A 25,283-nucleotide genomic window follows, 5' to 3' on the forward strand; every position below is an offset into this window, starting at 1 on the left:
ATAAGTAAACTTAAAAAAAGAAAAAAGGAAAGAATAACCAAATGCTTTTTGCATCATTTGCAGAAAATAAGAAACATTCTTGGGATGGCAACTTACGCATTGTCGATTCTTAATCTTAACCCTGTTTTTAACACCGGGACAGCAGAGCAAAGATGACCTGATGGGGCGCCTGGGTGGCTCAGTTGTTTAAGCATCCAACTCTTGATTTCGACTCAAGTCGTGATCTTGCAGTTCATGAGCTCCAGCCCTGCATCAGGCTCCGTGCTGACAGTGCAGAGCCTGCTTTGGCTTCTGTCTCCCTCTCTCTCTGCCCCTCCCCTGCTCACTCTCTCTCTCTTTCTCTCTCTCAAAAATAAATAAATAAGAATTTTAAAAGAAAGATGACCAGAGCTAATGTATGGTGATTATACATGCATTCATATATAATAGGTTTATATACACAAGCATGTGTACATGCACGTGTGTGTGTGTGTGTGTGTGTGTGTGTGTGTGTGTATGGGTGTGTGTATGTGTATAAGGTCACTGATTCTCCATTCAAGGGAAAATACACCAGTGAAGAAATTTACTGCAGAGTTAGCCCAGGGGGGAATTTGGGTATTTCACTGTCATAAGGCAGTGCTTGGGGATTGTACTCATCAAGGATTGAAAACTAGTAAGTACTCGTGCGAGGCTGGAGTTAGTCTGGGGTCTGCTCACACCCGACTGAAACAACTCCCCTCTTCACTGGTCAGGAAGGGATCTCCAAGTAGACCCAGTAAGAGTTCAGGATGCCAGGGTCACCTGAAGTTAATAGTTCCAAGCGTGGTAGTCAGGAGACGAGAATCACAAGCATGTCACTAAGTTAATTTACCTTCTGCTTCTTGCTGTCAAGCTCATTAAATTTTTTTAATGGTGTCAGTTTAATACACATTAGGAAAAACAACTCGGATTTAAATAAAAGAAGGCAATATGCCATTTATAAGAATTGTACTCACGGGTGAGAAGAAAATGCAGAAATCTCTTTTTGAGAAACAAGTGAGGACTGGTCTATGGGGACCCGGGGCCTGTGGGGAGGTAAGGAGGTTAGAAATCATGACAGTGACAAAGAAGGGGCCTGGATGTGCAGCCATAGAGTCGGCAAATGTTGTTTGGAAGGAGCCCTGATCACATCTGGACACGGAGGGACTGAACTCCTAGTCAGGCCACAGATAAGGCATCTCCCAACGTGCCTTCCAAGTGACTTTGAGTCAAGAGTAAACTTGACTGGCAGACGGAGGGTACAAGGGCTCTGGCATTTTTCTCTCCCTCTCATTCAATCAGTCAGTCAGTCAATAAATATGTATGAAGCTACCACAAAGTGCGTTACCTGATTGAGGCGCCGAGATCTTCAAAGACTTTCAAAACACTGTTCTCCTTCTTGAGAGTCTTAAAATCTGACAAAAAGAAAAGAGTTATAAATAAACATATCTGCATTTTTAGCACCCATCTTTGCAATCTCAAACATGGAAGTCACCTTCATGGTCATAGAATCTGAAATCCCTTTCCAGATGTGTGGCTGGTGGAACCAACCCCCCAAGGTGTGCAAAAGGACACTCCACCATGAGAAGAGAGAAGAGTGGACTGTTTACTGATTTTTTTTTTTTTTGATGTGGTCCTTGGGATGTGGACTCGTGCATTTTTTAATCGTCCTGACGTTTTACCACAGGAGGACACACACATGAGATAGTTGCTCAAATTTGTAGAAAGTTGAGCTTAATTTAAAGACTTTGAAGGTCACACGTGTGCTAGTCCCTTCATTAGCATTATCATACACAGCAGCTTTAAATATCACCACAGAGACTCTAATAAACAAATCTCTGGTGACCGGCATCGCCGTTGCTCACTTTTAAATTGCTTTGTCACAAAGACATCACACAGGGAAACTCTCCGTGATAGTGGCCCAATTCCAGGCAGAGTGTGTTCCCCTACCCGTTTTCTCTTCCTTCCGTTGTTACCTCTTGTCAAAGGGGAAATGAGTTGAAATCCGGTAGGCTTCTCAGTGAACTCAAACCACTTCCGGGTGGTCATTTGTTCTATGCTAAGTGGTTCACACACCGTTTTATTGATGAGCTGTCTTGTGGTCCAATTTATGGTCAAACCCCAGTTTCCTCCACCTCTCTGTGAGCCACTGTCATTACTGTTAGTACCAGTATGTAAAGTGGTCGAGTGGTCATTGTTGCTATTGGGGATTTTCCTCCCTAAGCAGTGGGCCATTGCTCTGCTTTTGTTAAAGCTACTAAGTCATTTTGTTGTTCCTAGAAATTTTTATAATATTCTGTTTATTTATGAATTTCCACTATTATTAAGGCTTATTTACTATTCTTGTATTCCATCTGGAGTCTTCTTCCTCTTCGTCTTCCCCTTCCCCTCCTTCTTCTCCTTCTTCTTCTTCTTCTTCCCTCCTCCTCCTCCTCCTCCTTCTTTTGATAGAGAGAGGAAGAAAGGGAGAGTGCATGAGTGTCGCTGGGGGAGAGGACAGAGGGGGAGAGAGAGAGAGAGAGAGAGAGAGAGAGAGAGAGAGAACTTTAATCCAGCTTCACAGAGCCTGACATGAGGATCAGTCCCATGACTTGGACCATGACTTGAGCCAAAGTCAAGAGTTGGACGCTCAACCAATGAGCAACCCAGGTACCCCTGGATTATTCTTTAAAACAAAACTCCATTTGGGGCGCCTGGGTGGCTCAGTCGGTTGGGCGTCCGACTTCAGCTCAGGTCATGATCTCGTGGTCTGTGGGTTCGAGCCCCGCGTCGGGCTCTGTGCTGACCGCTCAGAGCCTGGAGCCTGTTTCGGATTCTGTGTCTCCCTCTCTCTCTGACCCTCCCCCATTCATGCTCTGTCTCTCTCTGTCTCAAAAATAAATAAACGTTAAAAAAAAAAGAAAGTTCATTAAAAAAACTCCATTAACAGATAAATCTTTTACAAATATTATCTAATGAGAGTGTTTCTAGCATGACAACATTATATTTTTGAGGGACCTCCGACATTGCAATCTTCTGCACCTATTATAATTACACTTTTTGGTGCGTCCTGTCTCTTAACATTTTTTCCCTTCCACAATCCCTCTTTCTGAAATAAAACTTATCTTCACTTAGAGGGTTTTGTTTGTTTGCCTCTTTTATTTTTTTCGCCTACTTCCCCTAAAATGTAAGGTTCATGTTGGATCATATTTGGCATGAGCCGTCTTGGATACTAAGGTAACGTGATTGTCTCCTCCCAAAGATTCCCCCCCACACACCCACTTTTCCTCCACACACCAATTGCTTCTACTTAACATGAGACATTTTGAATTCTTTAAGGATTTTTTTCCTAGTCGTCCATTAATTTTCAGTAAAGTAAACAATATGGAAACACAGTTTGGAGCCTCTTGAGTTAATGCCACCTGTACATGTGCAGACTGAGTACCAGGGACTCTTTCTAAGCCACATAATTGACTTTTGTTACCTGTTGACAGATAGGTTCACCGAAACCTCTGTTCTGAGTTATTTGGTTTCCTCGTGTAAACTAAGGATAACAGTGATACACTTTAGAAAATTAAAGAGAACTGTAAGTGAAGGCCCTTCCAACTCCACAGTGTATACTCAACAATTGCTTGTTCTTTTCATTCTGTGGATGTTGCCATCCTTTGTTTCCAAGCATGGAATAGGAGTCGATACCTACAGGCAAGTTTTCTTTCCCACGAAGGACTGAAGACAGGAAGCATTGGTAGTAAGAGATGCCGCTGTGTATGGAGGAATGACTCACAGGGAAGTTCAACAGTGAAAGGCAGGGTGGCCGCCATTGACCTTGAGTGCGCCTGTGTCCTCACTGACACCACGTTAGCTCACGAACTAAGTTACCCTTCCTTGGATTACGCTCATTGTTTAAATTAGACTATTAAAGTGGATAGAGGATTTTTGAAAGTTCTTCCTGAATATCGATGCAAGAAATGTATGTGGCGGAAGCAAGGGACAGTATGAGATTGTATTTCTCTCTGTCCCAGGATGCCGCGTGCCACTGAGGCACTGGGAAAACTTGAAGGAGAAAGTGGGCTGAGCTACGCTGCATTTTTATGGTTCTTAGCTCCAATTTAGAATTTTAATATTCTTCATTGTTTTAGAAATGCCTTTTGACAAAGAGATAATTGAATTCTTTATACTGCAAATAAGTGATTCTTTCTGTAGCATAAATGTCGTGGTATTCTATTTCTGCTTCATAAAACTCAGTGACTCTTCAAGGCACTGAAAGTCCTCCAACCTGGCCATGTTTTCCCTTCCTAGCCTCATCCCTAACACCCACTTCTCATTATATGTATGTCAGACATGCTCAGTTCTTAATGTCCAACACTTTACTTGCAGTGGATTATTTAATCCTCAAAAAATATTTTTAATTAAGCTACCTTTTACCTCCATCACACATCAGACTATCAAATTTAGGTGATTTTCCAAATATCGTAAGAATGCTAACATTCCTTCAGTGTCTGCTGGGTCTTCTGATATTGAGTCATTTCTACAGTAAGCGACAGAGAAGCCAGCTTCCAGAGAAGCCAAACTTCCAGAATGGCCATGTAAAGATTTATATGAATCTGTTCATCCACAAAAGCAAATTAAAGCACTGTCAAAAAGCATCAAAATCAACTTTACTCAAAAGTCGCAGAGTTAGCCATGGGCTTGAAGCAATTTGAGGAGTGTTTACCTGTGAAAAGTTGCTGCTTCTGAGTAAGAACAGCGGGGTTTGCAGTTCTGTGGCTTGACCTTAGCCCACCCCCCTTCCTCAGTGATGGGAGATCCTGAAACAGTCAGCCTTACAACCACCAGGGGGAGGCTTAGAGCTCCTCATGGAGTCCAAGGTCAGCACATCATCAATATCACAGCTCTCTTGATAGTTAACAGGACACTGTGATACCAGTTACAAAGGCCTAATCAAACGTTTAAAAGGAAAACCTTGGAAAGGATATGCCCATAAGGGGACTTCATAAAGCTCTGACATTGTGGGGGATCTAGGAGGCCACAGACAGGGCAGTGTGCATACCTACGACAGACCAGAGAGGACCCCTATGGCCTACTTTAGGGTTTTGCGCCAGCAGGAATGAAGGATAGGGCAAAACTGTAAACGAATGTCTCAGGAATGTCCTAAAACATTCAGAGTCCTCACAGGTCAGGGTGGGAAACTGACTGGTTCAAGGCATTTCAGGACATCTCTGACCAATCATTAACTGACACCATTTGTCCAGGAAAGTTAGTAAGCAAGCAAACAGCAGGGTATAAAAGAAAGACAAGAAATACAGCAATAACATCAAATCCTGTGGGAGATGGGAAAATCTGATCTCTAGAGGCATCACATTATATAACCTAAAAAGTCCACTGTTTTTTTTAAGTTTACTTATTTATTTTGAGAGAGAGAGAGAGAGAGAGAGCAAGTGCATGAGCTGGGGAGGGACAGAGAGAGGGAGAGAGAGAATCCCAAGCAGACTCTGCACTGTCAGCACAGAGCCCAATATGGGGCTTGATCTCACAAACTGTGAGATCATGACCTGAGCCAAAATCAAGGGTTGGACACTTAGCCAACTGAGCTACCAACGCACTCTGAAAAAGTCCAGTTTTGAATCCAGCACTATTTCAAGAAATAGAGATTTTTAATGAAAAGTTAAGTCTACACACCCAAGAAGCTCAACAAACTCCAAATACGATAACCTCATAGGGATCTACACTTAGACACATCAGAGTAAATTTCTTGAAAGAAAAATACAAAGAGAGAACCTTGAAAACAGCAAAAAAAAAAATCATTGTGTACAATAGATTCTCAATAAGATAAACAACTGACTTCTTATCAGAAATCATGGGCAGTGATTGGCAGAGGGCAGTGGGGTGACATATACAAAGTGCTAAAAAAAAAAAAAGACAGCCAAGAATATTCTATGTGAGCAAAATTATCTCTCAGAAATGAAAGGGATTCTGAGAAAGACAAAGTAACTCAAAGAATTTTTCTCCCATAAACCTGCCTTATACGAAATATCAAGAGTCCTTCAGACTAAAAAAAATGGACAAGTGGTTAATTCAGATCCGTATAGAGATATAAAGCATATCAGCCAAACCATTTATATAGGTAAATATAAAAAAGAGTATAAACATTTTAGACATTTTTCTTATCCTAGTTGATTTGGAAAACACTATGTAAAATTATTATTATTATTATTATTATTACTATTATTAGTTATATGTATTTATTCTGAGAAAGAGGTAGTGTGAGTTGGGGAGGGACAGAGAGAGAGGAGAGAGAGAAAATCCCAAGCAGGACCCACGCTGCCAGCACAGAACTTGATGTGGGGCTTGAACCCACAAAGCTGTGAGATCATGACCGGAGCCGAAACCAACAGTCAGATACTTAACCGACTGAGCCACCCAGGTGCCCCCAAATGAGTATTACAAGACTGTATTCACGGGTTTGTAGCATATTCTATCTCATAAAATAACTTGTGTCCAGAATGTATAAGGGACCCTTCCGACTCAACTAATGAGAAGATAAATACATAATTAAAAATGATCGAGGATCTGAATTGCTGTTTCCCCTTAAAGGACATACACATTCTCAACAGCACATGGAACTATACTCAACATCAGTCATTAGGAAATTCAAATCAAAACCCCCGTGAGATATAGCTTCACACCTCTAGGATGGCTGTGATGGAAAAGGCAGATCATAACAAGTGTTGAGGATGTGGAGAGGGTGGAACCCTCATGTAGTGCTGATGGAAAGGAGAAACAGAGCCGCCACTTTGGAAACCAGTTTGGCTATGCCTCAAGATGACGAACTAAGCATAGACCCGCCTAGGATCCAATAATCCCACTCCTAGGTTTCTATTCAGGAGAGAAGAAAGCATACTTCCACAAAAACAAACAAACAAAAAAAGTAAATAAGTTTTCACAGTGTGGCTCATATAATCAAAAAGTGAAAACAACACAAATGTTCGTCACCTGATAAGTTGATGGGCGAAAATGGTCTCTCCCCATAATGGGATATTATTCCTCCATAGAAAGGTATTGAGTACTGATGCACGCTACAACATGAACTTGAAAAACACTAAGTTATGTGGAAGAAGCAGGACACAAAAAGATATATATTGTATGACCCACTTCTATGAAGTGCCCAGAGTCAGTACATGGATAGAGAGGGTAAATCTGTGCTTGCCTGGGGTTGGATTTGGAAGGGCTGGGAGTGACTGTAAAACGGTTCTGATTTTCTTATTGGGGTGATGAGTATGTTCTAAAAATAGGTTCTAGCGATGGCTGGATAACTCTCTGAATATACTAAAACCAAGAAATTGCATATTGAAGTGGATGGATTTTACATGTGAATTACATGTCAGCAAAGCTGTTCACACACACACACACACACACACACACACACACACACACCAAAGTTCCTAACCTCTGTTTTCCCTTGCGTGTGAAAGCCATCCCGGAAAACGTCCCCCTTGGAATCACTTGCAGAAAATAGTACGGTTTTGCCAAGACCATGGCTGCTTCTGTGTGACCAAAGTCGTTTAAAGATGGTGTGTTAGTTACACCGTTGCCCTAAAACCCAGGGACTCGTGGGCATGTGTCGGCAGAGAGGGCCTTCCATTTCCTGTGGCTTTCAGATTTAGAAGAGTTAACATCTGATGGGTGCAGTGGGGAAACATACATCTACTTACATCTTCCTTTTTTCAAAGAGGAAACTGACATATAAAGAGGTAATTTTTTTTTTATGCTGGTCCCTGCGATTTCCTTATTCTCAGAGCAAGCTGCATAGCTGAAAGGGCTAGAAAGAAATTTTTTTGAGTGCTCTTTATTTAACTTCAGAGTGGCCAATGCTGCCTTCCTTTCAACTCTATTTTTAAGTCCTGGAATTACCCCAAAGTGACCGGCTGATTGGTTCTGGAGTGGAAGGAGTAGAAGCCCCAAGAAAGCACATTAGAGGGTATGGTGGCCACACCCACCCCTCGTCAGGCATCATGCAACATGCAACCTCCCTGCAGATTGCTAAGCAAAGGCACCGAGCATTGGACGTAAGAATCCAGTAAGTTTTTCCTTAGAAGCCAAGAGGGAATACCGTGTAAGATTTCCTAAATATTCATTTACAATGTAGTCCCAATAGCTGACATCAGAACGGTACCAGGTGGAGATTGCTGAAAAGAATGAGTCACTGGTGGACCTTGCTTAGCTATTCTGGAAGCAGAGATATTAGACCCCGGTGTGAGCACCTCGGTGATGCAAACGTGCTTCATGAGATGAGGGCCTGTGGGTGCTCCGTCGTCTCTGATGTGAGGCTGTGTGCTGAGAAGGACCTCCAAGGATGTTGGAGGGTAGGCTTTGGATTCAACCTAAGAATGTGACTAAAACAGACCCCCATTGGAAATCATGACTAATGCTTAGGGGTAATTGACCAGGGTCAATACCTTAGAAATTTATTTTTCAAACTTGATATATCATCCCTTGTTTCTTTTTTAAAGCTTATTTATTTATTTATTTATTTTGAGAGAGAGAGGGAGGGAGAGAGAGAGAAGGAGAGAGGGAATCCCATTGGAAATCATGACTAATGCTTAGGGGTAATTGACCAGGGTCAATACCTTAGAAATTTATTTTTCAAACTTGATATATCATCCCTTGTTTCTTTTTTAAAGCTTATTTATTTATTTATTTATTTATTTTGAGAGAGAGAGGGAGGGAGAGAGAGAGAAGGAGAGAGGGAATCCCAAGCAGGCTCTGCACTGTCAGCCCAGAGCTGGATGTGGGTCTTTTTTTTTAAAAAAAGTTTTTTAACGTTTTATTTATTTTTGAGACAGGGAGAGACAGAGCATGAACAGAGGAGGGTCAGAGAGAGGGAGACAGAATCTGAAACAGGCTCCAGGCTCTGAGCTGTCAGCACAGAGCCCGACACGGGGCTCGAACCCACAGACCGCAAGATCATGACCTGAGCCAAAGTCGGCTGCTTAACCGACTGAGCCACCCAGGCGCCCCTGGATGTGGGTCTTGATCCCACAACCCTAAGATCATGACCTGAGTAGAAATCAAGAAGCAGATGCTTAACTGACTGAGTCACCTAGGCGGCCTTATCATCCCTTGTTTCTATCTTAGCTCTTTACTCTCTATTTCCTGGGAAAAGTGGGCAAAAGTATTCTTATTTTCCTAGCTGGGTGAATGTGGGTACCGTCTCCAGGGGTGGAGAGGAGTGGGGGATGTATCCCATTGTGTAACCAGGCATGGGGGGGGCAAACATTCCATGGGGTGGAGTGGACAGGGGAGCTCACACAGGGGGAGGACGGCTGGTTTGCCACAAAATGGAGGGCAGTGAGCTGCTAACCTGGCATAAGCCCTCCAGCCGGTGGTCCCCTGGTCCCCTGGAGAAAACTGGGTGTTAGGGGAAGGTAGGAAATCTTCATCTCCAATCTATTTGACAACTGAAGGAAATGAGGATTGTAGTTGTAAGGGAGAGTGTGATTTACTGATATTCGCAATACTACATTTAAAATTTTTTTTTAAATCTTATTTATTTGGGGGGGGGAGGGAGAGCTAGTGGGGGAGGGGCAGAGAGTGAATGGGAGGGAGAGAATCCCAGGCAGGCTCCGCACTGTCCGTGCAGAACCCCATGTGGGGCTCGATCCCATGAACCGTGAGATCATGACCTGCACCGAAATCAAGAGTCAGATGCTCAACAAACTGAGCCCCCAAGTGCCCCTGCAATACCGTATTTTTATACTATTTAGTTGTGTGATGCCTAATTCAAGAGCATGCCAGGTGAAGGATCGCTTTCTAGTACCCCTTTCTCTAGTGTGTCCACGGTGGGTCTCTGAGGATGGAAGAAGTCCTCATCTCTCACTGTCAACTTCACGGAATGTGCCAACAATGGGGTGGTTTGTCCTTTCCTCACTTTGCATCTATGTGGGTAGAACCTGCACCCCCTTTTCCTTTAAGGTAGGATCCTGCTTCTACAGGAGCTCCTCCTTTCTGAAATTCTATCCCAAGGCAGAGTGAGCCTTCTAGCTGCCTCGCTCCATAGCCACCCACCAAGACGTGTGTGGGCACACATCCAGGACACGCACACGCTCATTTTTCCACTCCGGAGCTATGGTGTCTGGCTAGCTTAAGGAAGGGAAGGATCATAGATACCTCAAAGAGAAATGCAGTCTTGCAAGAGAGGGAGATCTTTCCTTTCTGAGCCAGACAAAGGCAGTAGAAAAAGATAAAAGACAGACACACCAACCTGCTTTTGCCAGGACATGGTGTGGGAAGGCCACTGATCGTGTCGGTCACGTCAATCTTTTGTCCTTGTGGTTAATAAAACATCTTCTCAATGACATTGAAGGTGAAGTCCTAGTTTCCAGCATGATTAGTGTATTGTCTCTGTCAGTTTCTACAGAGGTATCTCACTCAGCGACTAGGAGAGTCTGTGTCCAAAGGGTAAGTCAGAGGTCATTTAGAGCAGAGAATCAAGACATATTGTTCTAAAGGAATAGTTTCAGGCATAACCTGCATTTCAATCAGCTGCATTTTAACTTGTATGAAAGTGAGGGCACTGGTTAATTCCAAACAGCAGATAATGATCTTGAGCAGAGAAAACCAGAATCTTATTCTTTAAAACCACTGGCGAGGGAAAATGGTATTAGAAGACCTGTGATCACCTTCACTAGGGATGTATCTATTTCTATGGAAACACTAGAAAGAGCAAGAACTTTCAGTAAATTTCAGTGGATCAGGTGGCCTGTATTCTATCATCTTTTCTAAGTGTGTTCTTTACTTCAAATCTGTAGCAAGCAGACGATGGGACTCTACAGATTAATATTTTAAATGCTGATTTTCTTGTAAGAACTATTTTTTCCCATGGATTATCCTAACTTGGATGTTGTCTTTTCTTCTGTGCAGCAACCGTAATAACATGACCAATATGGGGAAAGAGAAGTTATGACCCTGTGCCAGTCAAATCAGGATGTTGTCCAAAGAGCAAGTGGTGCAGTCAAGTGTCAAGTAATCAAAGTCTGTGGCGACTCAAACGTGCTACAAAATATATGGTGACCTACGATGGAGCTTGGAAAATGGATACAGCAAAGGAAATCATCTAAAGTGCATGAAGCCATGGAGGTGGTCGTTGATGAGAAATAGGTTAGGATCCAAATTATTTGGTTGAGGGGTCCTCATCAAGGTCAGTTATTAGGAATGTCGAGTCACTAGCAGGGGTCTATGTTGTGGGACAGGGGTCTCCAAAGCGAGGGATGTTCGGGGACAACAATAAAGGAAAAGAAATAGAGTAGAAGGACTTCTCTTCATAATTACTCTTTTTACTTAACTTCTTTCTTTTCAGACCTATATATTATGTTTTGATTTTGTTAAGCAACTTTATCGGAGTGTAGTGAAAATAAACACATTCTACGTGAGTCTATTTTAAATGAACACACGTCAGTGAGTTTTAAAAAATATATGAGTCACGACCACAAATGAGATAAAGAACATTTCTCTTACTCCAAAAACTCCCCCTGTGTCCCTTTTCAGTCAATGCACACCCCCTCCAAGCTCCAACGAATCATTATTCTGTTCCTTGGCACTCACAGAATAGATTTGCATTTCCTAATTTCACATAAGAGGAATCCATGAGCTCTCCTTTGCTTTTGGCTTCAGTATAGTCTTTGAGATTCATCCATGCTGTGTGCATCAGAAGCTGATTTATTTTTTAGTGTTGAGTCGTATTCAATTGACTCTCATTCACATGCAAATGAAATATAGATACAGTATTGAAGCTATATTTGTAGATAATATCCAGCTCTCCCATATCTATTACAATCTGTTTATCCATTCACCTAGTAATGGACATTTAGGTGTTTCCAGTTTGGGGCTGTTGTGAATAAAATATAGGGTTTTATATTTTTTGGTTTCTCCTGACTAGGAGAAGAATGGCTTGACCATAAGTTAAGTGTTTGTTTTAATGTTTTTCTTTCTTTCTTTCTTTTTTTTTTAGAACTTGTCGAACTGTTTTCCAAAGTGGTCATAGTATTGTACCTGGCCACTTGCAATGAATGAGACTTCTTGTTGTCCCACAACGTCACTAACACATAATATCTCTAGTCTGTTGATATGTAGTCATACTAGTAAATGTGCAGTGGGATTTCACTGTGTTTAATTTGAATTATTGATTCATAATGTTGAGCCTCCTTTCATGCATTTATTGGGCATCCATATACATATTTTGTCAAGTGCCTGTTCACATTTTTGCCTACATTTTATTGGAATTATTATAGAGTTGTAAGAGTTATTTTTTTATCGGTTATACACGAATATACAAATATTTGCAAATATTTCCCCCTTGTCTGTGTCTTTTCTTTTTCTTAAAAAAATTTTTTTAAATGTTTACTTATTTTTGAAGGAGAGAGAGAGTCAGAGTGTGAGTGGGGGAGGGGCAGAGAGAGAAGGAGAGACACAGAATCCAAAGCAGGCTCCAGGCTCCCAGCTGTCAGCACAGAGCCCAACGCGGGGCTTGAACTCACAAACCACAAGATCATGACCTGAGCCGAAGTCGGATGCTCAACTGACTAAGCCACTCAGGCTCCCCTCTTTTTCTTTAATAGTGTCTTGAAGAGTGAAATTTTTAAATTTTGATAAAATTTAAATCTTACTTTTTTTTCTTTTGTGGTTTATGCTTTTTTTGGGTCCTGTATAAAAAATACCTGCCTCACCCAAGGTCACAAAGATTTTCTAAATGGTTAGTGGCTACGTATAATGCTTACTCATGGGGAAGTAGGTGCTGTAATAAATTGGAGGTGATTGGTTATATTTATTTCAAATAACTTCTTAGTCTCAGTGGCCCTAATTTTCATCCACCCAGTGATAACTCTTGATGGGGAATTAAAAAAAATTAACTAAGTATAATTTATTAACATTTTTACTACTGATCTTTGTTTTTTCATGCATGAAATCTCCCAAGATCATATAAATATTAATTTTTTGTTGGCCTGTGTATGTTGAACTATGTTATCTTTCTTATATAGGTTTCCAAGTTATCTAGTATTCATTTTTCTGTAAGAAGTTATCTAGAGCTGCCCCTGTTGCCTCCAATGATGTAGAGACACTGGGCTTCCTTGAGATACCAGGTATATTTTCTAGAAACTTCCAGTAGAAAGAAACTATGCATGTTCTGTGCAAGGTACGCACTGCTTTCTGCCTTCTGGATGCTACCAAAACTTTTAGCAAAATAACTATTATTTTCTGAATCCGAGCAACATTCTTCTGTGAAGCATTTTGTGCATGACAACAAGAACAAAAACAAAAGATCAATTAGAAGAAAAAAATAGAAGGTCAGAACATAACATTGTCATCCACTTACTTAACGTGTTTATACTTGGATCGTGTCTCCTGTGTTTGGAACAAACATTTGGGTTTAAATTACACTGTTCAAAATATTAGCCATCTGCTTTTATAAACGAACCTCTTCTTGTTCATGAATTTAAATAGTTAACTTTCGAAAGCTCTGGCCACACCAGAATGTCCCAGGGAACAGCGCAAAACACATAGGTGTCCTGAAGGATGGTGATGTGATGCTCAGGGTGTGGCTAGAGCACCAGGCGGGACTTGGGAGAAATGCAGGTTCTCGAGCCTCACCCCAGACCTACTGATCAGGATCCCTGGGGTTGAGGCCCACAGATCCGTGTTTTAATGAGCCTTCCAGATATAGTCATGTACATAAGTTTGAGAACCACTTCTCTGGAAGGTGGATGATGATCACGCTGGCTGTGTTATTCAGGCTCTTCGGGTCAGAGGATCCAACTCTTACACCCTCTTCTCTGTGCTCTCACCCAGTTCCCATTTCTTGCCCTCGAGAAAAACCACAACACAAAGTAAAACCCACTGCCAAACCTCTGGCTTAAACCCAGCCACACAATGTCTAGCGTTTTCTTCTAATCCCCCTGGAACTCTTACGGCACGTGGTGCTTACGGGCATTGTGCAAGAGCCCTCCAGAAGCCCTTTCCGCTCTGGATCTGGGAAAGTTTTTGTAGCTCAGCTTCCTCGCCTGTGAAACTCTGATATCACTTCCTACCTACCACACGGCTTTCATGGCGTTGACAGAAGTCATTCCAGTAAAATGCTGGTGTGTGCTAACTCACTAACTGGTGCCCCTAAGAGGCAAACAGAAAATTAAGTGGAAGTGAAAATGTGTCCATTGACATAGTACATGTTAGCAAGATATCATGTCTGAAAAGTGGTCAAACCATATTCCAGACATTGCGACCTTGACACCAGCTGATGATTAGGCAAATTACTTATTCACAATGCCTGTTTCTGGACTCCATAAATGAGGTTGGGGATACTAAGAACATGATTCCCTATCCCACAGAGATTCACAAAGACTTAATGAAATTGCACCTGCAAATATTATCACATTATCCGCCTCTTACAAAGTACGCAGGTGTTAGCAGACATGGCCACCTAGAAAAATGTATTTGAAATTATCTAAGATTGTTCCTTATCATCTTCTGATTCTTGGAGTTTTTAAGGTCTTTTCCCCCACAAGACACGGGAACGTTTGTACAGATATTCAGATTGACACAAATAAAGACAAAGACATTAGACTTACGATATTTGTAAATTTAATGGGGGGAGGGAAGACAGATTTTCATAGAAATTTATGGGCTAATTTCTCAACAAAGGAGTTGGAGTATGTGCAAAGCTTTTGAATATTTATAGTAATTTGGCTTAACTTTTAATGTCTCCTGTTATTACACTATACATTAAATATGATCATAAAAACTCAATTATAATTCATATGAATGGATGTGCTGCCATTCAGAAATTTATTTAAGTAACATAAGACACAAATTATATAATATTAGAAGCAAGACACTAAAAATTAATATCACACACTATAACAAGATAGTCAAAATATTAATGAGGAATACATTTAATATTTAAGCACCACAGTGATGTATCTTGGAAACAGTTGACGGTAAAGAGGACACAGGCCATGCCTTCATCTGCGTATTCATTTTTGGATTTGTGGAAATAGAAACGCAAGAACAGTCTCTGCCTTACGCAGCAGGTGTTTTGATCGAAAAGCATTTGAAAGGGATTTTCCTGTTGAAGCGTATAGAGAAGCACAGATTCCAATAAGACCCAGAACACAAGCCAGAGAAATATCTGGCAAAAAGAGAGTGTCCCAGTGCTGGGCTTGGGTCCGTCAAGCCTGCCGATGGACTGCTCCTTTGCAGGAGGTGGGCTGCACCCCAGGTAAGAGTTTCACACCTAGAAGACCCATTCGTCTTTGCAGTTTATCGAGGTCACTTATTTCTTCCGGGTAGTGACCCTTCTTTCTTGGGTACGTTGCATGGAATGGACTGGTTGCCAGACTTGGGGCCTTGTGTCTTGACCCATTAAGTGCTGGTGGAATTACAAGGAGCATTATTTTGGGACATGGCGGATAAAGGAAGTAGATAAAGGAAGTTACTCTGTAGAGAGCCTCACCGTATGCTAATGACCATGATAAAAACTTTGCAAGCCTTACCTTATGTAAATCCTCCATTAGCCACCAAGAAATACATTTCCTTCCAGACTAGAGCTGAGTCAGTGAAGACCGTTTGATGGCACCCAGGACTGGCTGGGCAAAAGGGAGCTAATAAGGACCTTCATCTCCCAAGTTTACCCGGGATCGGAGAGCAGAGAAGCTTCCCCCTCCTTCCTCAGCCTCTGGTCTTCCAAGTGATTTTAAATTCAGCGTGTTGCACCTCACAAACTCCTGAGCCTCCAATTGTAATTGCTTTTAATCTATGGATCAATGTGAGAAAAAAACAGGTTTCTTTACACTATTGAATCTCCCTTCCAGAATATTGAGTCTGTATCTTCTTTTTATTTAGGTCTTAATTATAAACTAAGGCTTTGGGGTAATTGCTTTTTAAATTAAAAAAGATGCCTTTCCTAGTTTATTGTCATCTTTAAATTGGAGTGTGGCCTGCCCCAAACCCAGGTAGAAGTGGTTTCTCCTGCCTTCCGGTAGCTTACTGAATGCCACGATCAAAATGCTGTGAGAACGTTCCCCAACCTTCCACCTGTGCTCAGGGAGACTTTCCCACTCAAATGTTCCGAGAGTAGATTAACAAATGTGTTCACATGCCAGGTTTCACATGGCTTTTCTATCATTTATCTTTGTAGCAAATATCTAATTCATCCACAACATATTTCAGTTTAAGGTTTAATAGATTACTCACATGTGTTTTTTCTACAAATGTTTGGGTAGCCACTCATGTGGTTTAAGACCAAAATAACTCAACTATGAAACATATCTAGACTATTTTTTACTTAAAAATTGTTTTAATGTTTATTATCTATTTTAATAGATAGGAGAGAAAGAGAGAGACAGAGAGACAGAGAAACAGAGAGAGAGAAGGAGCGGGGGAGGGGCAGAGAGAGAGGGAGACACAGAATCCAAAGCTGGCTCCAGGCTCTGTCTGAGCACAGAGCCCCATGCGGGGCTCGAACCCAGGAACCGTGAGATCATGATGTGAGCGGAAGTCGGACGCTTAACAGACTGAGCCACCCAGAAGTCCCTACACTGGATTATTTTTGAATAGTTTTATTTATTTAAAGAGCATTTCCAAATTCTTATCATTGGTATTATAGCAGGATTCTCACAGAGAGATGGGACACCGAGGCTTTTCTGTCCAGGAATCAACTTTATTTGTCATGTCCACACAGGCTCCGTGGGTTTGTACCCGAAAAACTGAGCCACTAACGCAGTGGGGTGTAGCCTTGTATGCAATTTCTATTTCTTTGTCTCCCCTATGTAATGACATATAGTCTGGTTGGAGACAGTCCAAGTTACAGAGTCGTGTCAGAGCTACGCATACACGTATAGGAGTTGCTAGGGCCATATTGCCTTCCCTCTTTCTGAGGTGGCCTCTAGCACGTTCCTTAGGGAGGGGCTCTCCCACAACGTGTTTAGGCTTAATACCTCTTAGGAAAATGAGAGGGCCAGGTTCCGCTGACCTCAAGGATTGGTTTAATCTGGGTACTAGTCTCATTTTGGAAAACGGTAATATGGAAATGTCGCTGTCATCTATTGAAATGACACATGCTTAATTTTCTTCTGCACTTTTTTTTCTGCGTTAAAATGTATTGATCTGCGTTTCGACAGCATGGCATTGCCGTTAACGAGGAAGAGCTCTTGCTAAGACTTCAGAAAAGGGAACCTCCACGTTTTGTGTTAACTCTCTCAGGGGCATTCCCCCCCCCCCCCCCCCGCCACCATGGTCCTGTCCAATCACCTCGTCACTGTGAAAACCATCAGTAAAAGCGATGACAACACTAAATTTTTCTGTGCTTTTCTGATCACCTTAATGAGACACAAAGCACTGTTTTTATCACATATTTCCAGCACCTTTCTACTTTTACTGCACAGCAGTCATCGCAGGATCCTCTCTTACTTCTCTCCTCTATTTGGTCTCCTATTTCCGGTTTCCCATGTCTGATTCCTTCTTTGCACGATACCTACAAACGAGTAATGCACTTTGGGAGTCTTTCTTGCCAGTATGAAAATGTCTTTATTTTACCCGCGCTTGACTGATACTTCGGTTGGATTTAGAATCTAGGGTCGGAAGTCAACCGCCTTCCGATTTTCCAAGGCATTGATGACTTCTGGTTCTCATATTGCTGTTGAGAAGTCTGGTCTCTCTGCAGAAGTTTATGGGACTTTCTCCTTGTCACATATGCTACATGATTTCTTAAAGGTATGCCTTTAGTTAGGTCTATTGAGCCCTCCATTTTCGATACCTTCTGGATGTGTTTAATCTGCCTACCTATAGTCTTCAGTCCTGGGACATTGTTTCACATAATTCACTGTAATTTATTTTTCTATTTTGTCTTTCTGGAACTCCTACCATTTGAATGCTTGTGTTCATGTGTGAGGAAGTCAATTTCTGTATTTCTGTTGTTTAGCCACTGTATCTATGGTACTTTGTTACAGTAGCACAAACTGACTAAGTGGTATTATATCATTTTGTTAAAAAAAAGTGATAGGTAGATGGATAGATGGATCGATCTTTACTGGCCATGGCGAGGCTTTGGGAGGGAATGAGATCAGATGCATGTGTTTAAGATAACACCTTTATCTGGGGTGCGTAAATTAATTTTTTATTGAGCCTGTGCACCTTGGGGTATTGTTGGAGTGTGTTTTATGTTATTTTTATACTTGACTACACTTTTTTAAATTAATTTTATGAGAAGTCTAGATTGAAGCAATTGCACTGGGACTGAACAAATATATTAAGAAACTGAATTTGGCTCTACTTAAGCATGTTGAAAATAGGAATTAATTTTAGTAAGTAGTTGACGTGACAGATGTTATAAAGATGCACTATATTTGCATCTTGATTACCTGAAATAGTACTTAGGACATAATAGGTGCTCAATAAAAGGTTTTTGGAAATTTGATTCATGATGAAGGAGTAATTGGGTAGTTACTGGATTAAGCAACAGACACAGGGCTAGGCCCATTGATTTTTTTTTAAGACTTCCTTTGTTTAGAACAGTTTAGACTGACAACAAAACTGAGGGGAAGATATAAAGATCTCTTGTATACCTTCTGCCCTCGCATGTGCTTAGCCCACCCTATTATAACATCCGCCACAAGAGTGGTGCACCTGTTACACTTGATGAACCTATACTGATGCCTTGTAATCACCCAGATCTATACTTTACACAACGCGTTCGCTCTTGATGTTTTATATCCAGTGGGTTTGGACAAACGTATAATGACACGTATCCGTCATTATCAAATGCAGACTACTTCCCTTTCCTAAAAGTCCTCTCTATGCTCTGTATGTTCATCCCTCTCCCCCTCCGTCCCTTGATCCTGGCAACCACTGATCGTTTTACTTTCTTTATGTCTTTGCCTTTTCCAGAATGTCCTAAAGTGGAATTGTCAAGTATGTAACCTTGTCGATTGGCCTCTTCCACTCGGTCGCGTGCCACTAAGTCGCATGTCTTTTCACGGACGGATGGTTCATTTTCTTATTATCACTGAATAACAGCCGTTGTCTGGATGGACCACAGCTTGTTCAGCCACTCACTATCGAAGAACCTCATAGATGCTTCCAAGTTTTAGCCATTCTGAATAAAGCTGCTGTACACATCTGTGTGAGGATATTTGTGTGAACATGTGTTCCACTCCTTTGAGTAAATAATAAATAACACGATTGTCGGATAGTAAGGTAAGAATGTATTTACTTTTGTAAGAAATAACCCATTGTCTTCCCAACTGACCATCTCATTTTTCATTCCCAGTTCCTGTCGCTCCACATTTTTCTGCATTTGATGTCAGTATTTTGGATTTGGGGCATTCTAATAGTTGTGTAATAGTATCTCATTTTTTAAAAATTTGCATTTCCCTGATGACGTATGATGTGGAACATCTTTTCATAAGCCAAATGGTCTGACATCATTTTCATAAGACAAATGGTCTGACATTTGTATATATTACCTGGTGAGGTTTCTGTTAAGGTCTTTGGACCATTTTTTAATTGGGTTTTTCTTTCTTTTTTTATTGTTGAGTTTCAAGAATTCTTTGTATATTTTGGGTAATAGTCCTTTACCGGATATGTCTTTGGTAAATATTTTCTCCCAGTCTGTGGCTTATCTTTTCTTTGACATTGTTTTTCACAGTGTAGAAGACTGTAGATTTAATAAAGTCCAGCTCATCAATTATTTCTTATGTGGATCATGCCTTTGGTGCTGGATCTATAAAGTCATTGCCAGGGGCCCCTGGCTGGCTAGGCTGGGTAAGCATCTGACTCTTGATTTCAGCTCAGGTCACGATCTCACAGTTTATGGGATCAAGCCCCTTGTCGGGCTCTATGCTGACAGCATGCATTCTCTCTCTCTCTTTCTCTCTCTCTCTCTCTCTCTCTCTCTCTCTCTGTCTGCCTTCATGCCCCTCCCCCGCTCATGCTCTCTCTCTCTCTCTTTCTCTCTCTCTCTCTCTCTCTCTCTCTCAAAATAAATAAATAAACTGAAAAATAATAACAAAAAGTCATTGTCATAGCCAAGGTCATCAAAGATTTCTTATTTGTTGTCTTCTAGGAGTTTTATAGTTCTGCATTTTACATATAAATCTATGATCCATTTTGAGTTAATTTTTGTGAAGGGTGTAAGGTCTGTGGCCAGAATCTTCTTCTTCTTCTTCTTTTTTTTTTTTTTTTACATGTGGTTGTCCAGTTGTTCCAGAACCATTTGTTGAAGAGACAATCTTTAATTCATTGTGTTGTCTTTGCTCTTTTGTCAAAGATGAGTTGACTACATTGATGAGGGTCTATTTCTGGGCTCTCTATTCTGTTACATTTATCTCTTGGTCTAGTCTTTCTTCAAAACTACACAGTCTTGATTACTATAGCTTTCTAGAAGTCTTGATGCCAGGTATCAATCTTCTAACTGTGTTCCTCTGCTGTAATATTGATGTAGCCTGGGTCTTTTGCCTCTCCATATAAGTTTTAGAATCAGTATGTTGATATATACAACATAACTTGCTGGGATTTTGATTGGGATTGCACTGAATCTATAGATCAAGTAGTGATCTATAGTAGTGATCAAGAGTAGTGAAATCTTGATAATCTTGAGTCTTCTTATCCATTAACACGAAATGTCTGTACACTTATTTAGTCCTTAATTTCATTCATTAGAATTGTAAGTTTCCCTGTATAATCTTAAACAATATTTAAAAATATTTATGCCTAAATATTTTACATTTTGGGTACTAGAATAAATGGTATTGTGTATACCCGTTGCCGGTATATTGGAAAGCTATTGACTTTTGTACATTAACCCTATAAACTGTAAACTTGCTATAATTGTTTACTAGTTTTGGGGTGTTTTTGTCAATTCTTTTTTATTTTCTACATGTATGATTATGTCATCTGCAAACAAAGACAGTTTCCTTTCTTCCTTCCCAACCTTTATTTATCCCTGTGTTTTTTTTGTCCCTTCTTTTCTCTGACCCAACCCCCTCCTTACCATCACCTTCTGGCTATACTCACAACAGTAGCCTTTTGATGAAGTCTTTTGGATTGCTTCTAGATTTTCTGGTGTTTTTTTTTTTGTTTGTTTGTTTTTTGTTTGTTTGTTTTTTTGTGGATATATGGTATAGGTATAGTCAAGTCTGGGTAATCTTTATATCCCTTAATGAGTCACTGTGGCTTACTAATTAACAAAACTCTAGCCAATATTGAATGGCCAGTGTCTAGATACAATTGGTCTTTCTTTCTTCTTGGTGCTTCCAATGTATCTTTCTCCTGGCAACTAGACAGAGTGATTCGTCAAAGTTCTGAATGTTTCATTTTCTCTGAAGAGTCAGACGGTCTAATTGTTGAAATTGGACAAGTTAGTCAACATCTCTGTAGTTCAAGTCCTTCTCTGTAAATATGAATAATTATACAGGTCTTATAGGACTTTGGAAGGATTAATAAAAATAATATTTAAGAGTATATTCTAACACTCAGTCACCCAGTAGGATTTTAGTTCATTCTTCTGCAATGATATATGTCTCCTTTCTTCTTAAATGTTTGATAAGGATCATTATTCTGTGGAGTGTCTCATGGATAACAATATATTACTCTGTATTTCTTCTTAGCTGTATTTGGGGAATACTTCAAGTGAGGTCTTTCTTGTCACTGCACTAGGGGACACTGGGCATCAGGACCAAAAGAGAAACAGGAGTATAGAAATATTATTTGTTTACTAAAGGACAAGATTCCCATGAATGGATGAAGTCCATTGTACCTACAAGCAATGGGAGAGAAGGGGGTCGTTTGATTCTGTGTGTGTGTGTTTCTTGGTGGTAGTGATGCTTCCCTCTGCCTAAGAAAGGTAATAGTTTCTTCTGTTCAGTGAATTTGGATACCTGAAGCATTTTTCATTGACTTACTTTCAGGAAGAGGTGGGGGTTTCAGGCTGCTGGGTTCTCCCTTCGCTAGATGCTCTCTGAGGGCTCCCCTCTCATTTGCTCCCTTAGCTGACCCATATTTCTGTAATGACTGCTTCCTTCATACTTCCTCCATGTCTTGAGCACAATAAATTGACCGTGATGTACTGATAATGACGTGTTTCTCCATTTTCTTAATACTACAAGCCACAGGGATTACGATGTGACTCTAGGGAGTAGGGAGGGTCCGAACAGTATCTGAAACTGACTATGTCACTGAACTATCAAGATGTGAGTTTATAGTTAGTTTTCCAATGAGCTGAATTGGAATGTGTGTTTGTATAAATAAATTTGTGATTTTCCAATCTATGTCCAGTCCATTTATAAAAGCATATGGATAGCATAGTATTTTTGTGATTGTTAAACCCACAGACAAATGGCTTCTCAGCATCTAATACAGAACGTGAGGGGCACTGTTGGCCAAGCAAATGGTAGATGTTTTTAATTTTTATTTTGCATTGCTCTATATGATGGTACACATAGTTTATTGTTCATGTGAAGAAAAGGACAGTGAGTTACATTAGTTTCCTTAAGAAAGGTATTTGGAAACCATTTTAAAAGGTTAGCTATAGGCTGGGTCCCCATGTGGCCTTGGGCTGCCCCTCACTGTGGATGCTGGGATGGCACAGAGGCAGAGAAATATGCAGGTGGTCCTACTCGCCTTTACTTGGATGCTGAGTGGCTTTGGTCATCTTTATTGTATGTCTTTAGGGTTAGACTGAAGTGGTGAATTTCTGACAGAACTGTTCTTAAGAACAGTTTCCTTGGGGAGCCTGGGTGGCTCGGACGGTTAAGCGTCCAACTTCGGCTCAGGTCATGATCTCACGGTCTGTGAGTTCGAGCTCTGTGCTGACCGCTCAGAGCCTGGAGCCTGTTTCCGATTCTGTGTCTCCCTCTCTCTCTGCCCCTCCCCTGTTCATGCTCTGTCTCCCTCTGTCTCAAAAATAAATAAACGTTAAAAAAAATTAAAAAAAAAAAGAACAGTTTCCTTGACGTTGCCTGGATGTATCTGCACATATTAGTTTGAGTATAGTGGATGATATCATATCCACCAATAACGACACCATTCATGCTATGAAACTATACGTAACAATGGAATTGGTGACTTTTCCTAGATAAAAGGAGGACATGGTATACTGTAGATAGCAGAGCCCTGAATTCAACTCTACGTGACCATGGCTGATTCATCTCTCTCGGTCGTGGCATCTGCAACAGCAGCATAACAACACTACCTTTCAGAGAAGCCAACTTCCTGACAAGCCCACTGCCTCCTCTCAGTGAGGGCTTGTGAGTTCTACACGCTTTTCAAAGTGAAAACTGTGGGTGGGAAATCCATCTAAGATGCCCTCGTCTCCCTCAACGGTGCAGTTCTCCGACGGTAAGTTCTTGAGAATCCACACAACACTGTAGTCGTCATCTTCATTCAATACATGTGAAAGTCCTTCAACCATGGAGTAATTTTTCCTTTTGAAAGCCATTTTCGTGGTGCGACCTGATGAGAAACTCAAGAGCCTGCCTGGTAAACACAGCTCTGCTCAACCTCAGGATCTCCAGACTCTGTTCTGTTGGAATGCTGCACTTGTCAGCTGATGAGAGTAAAATCATGTAACCAGTATTTGTTTGGAAATCACTTTTCTATTGAAGACAGCAATGACTTCAAAATACTGAAGGGCAGTTTTACAAGAAAAAAGGTACATGTGTTCTTTGTGACATCTAAGAGAGGAAACACAAAGAACCAGAGCTGCTCAGTAGTGGGTAAGTCACATAGCAAGAGGACAGTAGGTGACCCCAGACTAGGGATGCCCACATAGAAGCAGATAGAATAGAGTCTATCATTTTTTTGTAGACAGCAAGCCTCCAGTGGGCAGAAGGCTAAGCTAGGTGATGTGTGTGGTCTCTAATTTTGGCAAGTCTGTGTGAATCTGAAACGAGATCTACCTGGATATACTGTGACATTGACCCTGATCCCTGCATTCTCCCATTAAAATTTAAATTAAACTCAGAATATTAAGATAAAATTTGAGTTGACAAGGAAAACAAAAAAGAGCATATAAGTTCATTTTCTCTAGTGGTTTATGGAAAGGCACCTCTTCTGAGGTCACAATTTCTAATCTATCAGCAAGTTTCAGAACTTTCTGTCTCTCGATTTCTTTATCCCTTATCTGTGAAATAGTGGTGATTATAATGTATTCTGCCCAAGGTTTTTGTGAGGATCAGATGTCAAAGTCTTTGTCAGCTCCTAAAGGCAGTGGTGGTATACACTAAGGTGCAATCGTTATCCTTTTCAATAAGTTATAAACGTCTGCAAAGCTCAGATAGTGCTATCAATGAAAACGGAAGTTCTGGGGTGATTTTGAAGAAAGAAATAACATCTTGGTGGCGAGTTATTGGATGGGAGAGTGTCGAGAGAGCTGGAAGAGCTAAAGTTGACTTGCATTCATGCTCCAAAGTCAAGAGCTTAAATGGTCATCATCTTCATGGAGTCTGGAATCTGATGCTGAAGGAAGAGGATGTGAGTCCATGGAGAGGGGATGGCTGACCGAGGGGCCCTTACTTAATGTAATGAACAAATTAACTTCAGGCAAAAACAGAGAAATGTCTCCCTGCAGTCTCAGGGAGTTCAAGGTCAGAGCTGAGTGAAGTCTGTAAGGGAACATCTTCACAAGAACCCGATAACCGCAGGAAGTGAGCTACAAGAACATACTGGATTAATTTTAGTAAGCCAAAGAAGGATAGTTGTTTTATGCTGCAGATTTTCAGCTACTTGGGATTTCTTAATAAGCACTCTGTGCACAAGATATCATCTTAGCCCACTATCATAATAATTGGGTGTTCAAAAGGTGAAAGCCGCATTTGTTATCCAGGATGTAAAGATATTTACTCTAAACATGAGCAGAGACAACTAAGAAATACAGATTACGAAGCAGGCTTTGCTTATGGAAAGTGTTGGAAAGTAGCTGGTAGGCGTTAATCCTTGAAAGAAATATTGGAACATCTAGAAAAAAAAGAGATTTGAGAAGCTATTGGTTTTGGGTGCATTTGAATGAAAGAATATCATGAATTTCTTATTAACAATTCTTGAGAGTTTATAAAACATGTTCACACTCATTGGTTTCCAAAGTACTTTCACAAACTAAGAAGCAATGTTTCCATTTTATAGTTAATTAAGTTCTTTGCCGAGTTACATGGTCTGGACTCGAACCAAAGGTCTTTAGAATGCAGATGACTTCTCTCTGTTACTCTATACTTGGGATATTTTCAATAAATTCCCCAAATATCTCTGCTTCCACTAGCTTCTTCTTT

This window comes from Neofelis nebulosa, chromosome 4, assembly GCF_028018385.1.
Source record: "Neofelis nebulosa isolate mNeoNeb1 chromosome 4, mNeoNeb1.pri, whole genome shotgun sequence".
Lineage (NCBI taxonomy): Eukaryota > Metazoa > Chordata > Mammalia > Carnivora > Felidae > Neofelis > Neofelis nebulosa.